Source organism: Eschrichtius robustus, chromosome 1 (genome assembly GCF_028021215.1).
Source record: "Eschrichtius robustus isolate mEscRob2 chromosome 1, mEscRob2.pri, whole genome shotgun sequence".
In the NCBI taxonomy this organism is placed as follows: domain Eukaryota; kingdom Metazoa; phylum Chordata; class Mammalia; order Artiodactyla; family Eschrichtiidae; genus Eschrichtius; species Eschrichtius robustus.
The window spans coordinates 186,195,365-186,199,810 of record NC_090824.1 but is presented as its reverse complement, the minus strand read 5'-3'; positions in this window follow the sequence as shown (position 1 = coordinate 186,199,810).

Sequence of the window (4,446 nt, the reverse complement as noted above, 5' to 3'; positions counted from 1 at the left end):
GTGGGGGAAATCTTCACAAGGTAAGAATTAAGTTAAGTAACAATGGCAACTAGTGCATCTTTGCTGAACTACCCAGAAAGCTTTGATGACTGAAGCAGAAAAATGGAATAAAAATGAAGTAAAGGGTCCCATGTTAAAGTCACGCAGTTTGAGTGGAAATCATTGACTTGTCCTTCACTCTCTGCAGTCCTGAAGCTGACCTGGTGTTAGCTGAAGCAAGGGCAGGCAAAATGTAAACTGCAAGAGAGAGAAAATTCTATTAATGTCCTAAGAAGAAGTAGGTGCCAGAAACAACGGGAAATCGTGAATACACACCCAAATCAATAAACTCGGAGAAGAGTCAATGTAGTGCCTGAAAGCAATTCTAAAAAGAAAGAGAGGGAGAGAGGCTCCCTACCACAAACAAATCAACAAAACAAAACCATTCTAATGTGAATGAAAAGCTAGACATCAGAAAAAGTACCCAGGGCTGGGAACAATGATTCAGAAAGCAGAAAAAAGGGAAAGGCAAGCAGCTGAGCTGTCGCTTTAGAGCACTTGGCAGTCGCACACAACTTGCTGTCGAAAATCTTGTTGACGGAGGCAAAATTCCTTAGGGTATCAAGTTCTGCAAACATGTTACCCCTTACAGACATAAGTCTATCATTCCGTGGCTTGGTAAATTTAATTTAAATGACTATGAAAACCTGTGTTTGATTAAAAGTTCATTTTTGTAGCTACCAGGAGAAAAATCGGTAAGGCAGTTCTCTGTTCTAGACAACAGGCTAGAGAAGGAAAAATGAATAGTAGTAGATTCTCTGAGGCTTACTGCCTCAGATGAGTTTTCTGTTTTAGCATTCAGTACTGAATCCTGATCTCAAATGCAGGTGGCATTTCCTTTTAGAGCCAAGCTGTAAACATTCCAGGTACGAAAATTCAACTGCAAAACATACAGGGTGTAAACAGATGTACATTACAGCATTTTATTTGGAAAGGGGCTTGTGGGATAGCTTAATGGTAGCACCCCTGCAGTGTGGGAGCCTGAAAGGATTACAGTAAAGGGCTTCATGAATATTTATTAAAGTGGTAAATAAGGATGGCTTGAAAGGTCTCTATATCCAATGCAGCAATATCCTGGGAGAAGGAAAATGCTGGAAATTGTGAAGTTCTTATTGCCACACGTGTCAGAGAATCATATTACTCACAAATGGCACAGCCATACCGAATTGTAGCTTCTCTCCCCCAAATCACCATTATATTTTACTACTCACTCTATTCTCGTCTGGTTGCCGCCTCTTACTTTCATTGCCTATGGAGTCGCTCAGTTTTGTTTCCTAGCCTCGCAGGTGGGGATATATCATCGTATGCTGGCTGAACTTTGAGAAGCATGCTTCTGGTCTCTGATGTGCCTAGGATCCATTTGGCAGAAAGTTAGTTATTTGAGGCTTTTCCATTCTGCTGTTGAACATCTTTCCTCTTACCTCCAAGCTCTCTCTTCTTGCTTTTCTTGCTGCCTCAATGCCTCATCTGATCCATCCACCCTGCTTGGTGTTCATTTCTCTCCGAAAACCTTATTTCATCACTTGTCAACCAGGCACTGCGGTGTCAGTGCACATAAATTAATGAATGATTCTCCCAGATAAAAGTCTTACCTTTAACCAGGAAATCTTACTGTTTGGATACAAAGGAGTCTATATATTCTATATGCTGTCTTATGTTAGGCTACTTGGGAACTATTCTTGGTAGCAGAACCTTATCACAGTCTCAATATACCAATATTTATAAGTTGCAATAACTTCTTATATATTTGTGGATTCTACTTAAAGTGTTTTTTTTTTTTTCTTAAATTACGAGAGTCACAGTTTTAGATCACTTTAACTTAGACTTTTCATTTAGCCTCCTATACCAGGGGGGCATTGAAGGTCAGCAAAATTCTCCTGCTGATAAATCCTGAGGTTTAATCTTGAGGGTGGATTTATCCTTACTTTCCCAGATCAAAGCTAGGATTAGCAAACTTTTCTAAATCTAATTCATAAGTTGACCCTTTCTGACTGGATTCTTCTTCAATCCATTTCAAATTTATGTTTAAAGCCCAAAGATGGCAATACTTTTTTCAGAAGGAAAGAGGTAAAAAGGAAGGGAGGAATCCCTCGTATTTTGTGCTACAGCTCAGCTAAGAATCTGTGGTCATTGCTATACTAACTCACTCATCTGGGCCTTACTAAATGCTCGCTAGATTAAATTGGATTGAACTAAGGTCTGTATTTGAGAAATTATAATATGACTTTCACACCCACTCTGTTTTTGTGCGTTTTGAAATTATAGTGTTTTCCCAGTCACATCTCTACCAAATAATGTGACAATCAAGGTTCTGGGATCATGTTCTTGTTCCTAAATCTTTTTAGTTTATTAGTCTCCTCAGGTCATATCTCTCAATCTATAGGTTCATGTCTGGTCTTCAGTTGTTTCCAGAAGGTGCTTCCCTGGCACCTTCTCCCACTTCACAAAAGTTCTTTGAATCCAGATTTGTACATCAAATAACTTGGCTTTGAAATCTCCAGGCGGCAGTCTGGGTCCCTCCAAAGCCACAGCTGTAACTTGTTTCCACAGCATCTTGAGGAGACATGGTTGGTAAACACTGTTTACACTGCCTTGTGTTTACTTGGCTGGGCTGTACATCAGGCAGCACCACAGAAATCTCAACAATTTATGTCATTTTGCATTTCACATGCTTAAGTTTTCTCCACCTTGAGAGGCAGAATTTGTTACAGTACAGTTTCCCTTTGTGTCACTGACCTTTGTTTCGGGAAGATAGTGTTGTCTCGATATTTCCGGTCCATCTTTAGGATTTTCAGGGGAGCTTTAACAGCAATGCTTGTGTTGGGGAGGAAGAAATGTTCCTCTACCCTTCTAGGTTCTTCTGAGTGGTCTAAGAATTAAATTGACATGAGGCAGATGAACAGGAGAAAATCAAACAAAAGTTGAATAACATGTACAAATGGGAGAGATCCAGGAAGACTGAGTAACTCGCCAAAATGGCTGAAGCCCTCACCTTAAATAACATCTTCAATTAAAGACAAAAGAGAATGTCGGGGGTATGGTTTGAGACTTCAAGGGGGAGGAAGGAAATGGAGATGGAAAAGCAAACGTTTGGTAAACAAATGTTTGCTGGGTCCTGTAGTGACAAGGGGACACAGAGAGGACCCTGACCTCTAGGCCCTGCCAAGTTTCCCCTACTTCACCAAGTCCATATTCTTTGAAGATATATCTGGTGATAGCTCCATTCTTGGAACAGGCTCTCTATCTAAATTCTTTTAGGCAGTTATGCAGAAGGTCAGAGTTTCTTCCTGAGTCTTTTGGGCCTTGATTGTTTTCAGCTTGAAATAACCCACATGCCAAAGAGACATTTTGGGGTGGCAAATCTTGCTTCCCTACGCTTGCTGATTTTCCCACATACCGCCTTGTGCTTCTCTTCATGACCCAACTAGTACATAATGAGATAGGAGACACATCGGGTTTCTGGTAGGTGATGGAATTTTTACCTATGCACTTTTGAGCAGCACACAGCTACTTGTTTTACCACTGGAGACCAAAGCTAACACTTCATTTTCACAATATATTGACATTTCAATGTACCCATAGCATATCATTTTTTATTTTTTTCTTCCGAATTTATACCAATGATTTTTGCACTGTGTCCTGGTTGAAGGCAAACTATCGACTATCTACTTTTCTAAGACCTTGGGTACAGACTTTAATAAGGAAAAACTCCTATTTGAAACATAAGAACTTAACTCAGTTGTAAATTCTGGAAAGACTGGCAAACATGTACCTTCCTGCTTTGATTTCTGCTTTCCGTTAGTTTGAGAAGAAGCCTGTATGTGTTGCTGGGATGATTTGGCCAGGGGAGGGAACAGAGGCTGGAGAAGTACTGATAACGTTTAGTGCTGTGAATTTAGTTTTTAGTGATGTGAGTTCCTAGAACATCAGAGCGCACCCATATTTACATATAAACACTCCAACTTACCTCAAAGCTAAACGCAAATTTTAAAACATTAGGCCTTTGTGGTCGTTGAGAATGGCATCACTCCTCCCTTTCAATACATTGAAATTTGGGAATTGAATGGATGTCTCTGCTCATCAATTTTCCATCTTAATTAGGGTTGCCAGATTTCACCAAGACACAGGGCACCCAGTTAAACTTGAATTTCAGATCTACGAGGGTAGTTTTTGAGTGTAAGTACGTTCCATGCAATACTTGGACAAATATTGCATGGGATATACTTTATACTAAAACAGTATTCTTTGTGTATCTGAAATTCAAATGTAAATGTATTTTTCTGGCAACCTTAATGTATCAGTAACTAAGTAATCCAATCAAACTCAATCCCCCTTCCCTCTTCTCCTCGCCACTCTCTGATTCTGGACTTCTGAATGAAGAAAGGACTCCTTAGAGCATCATGCTGA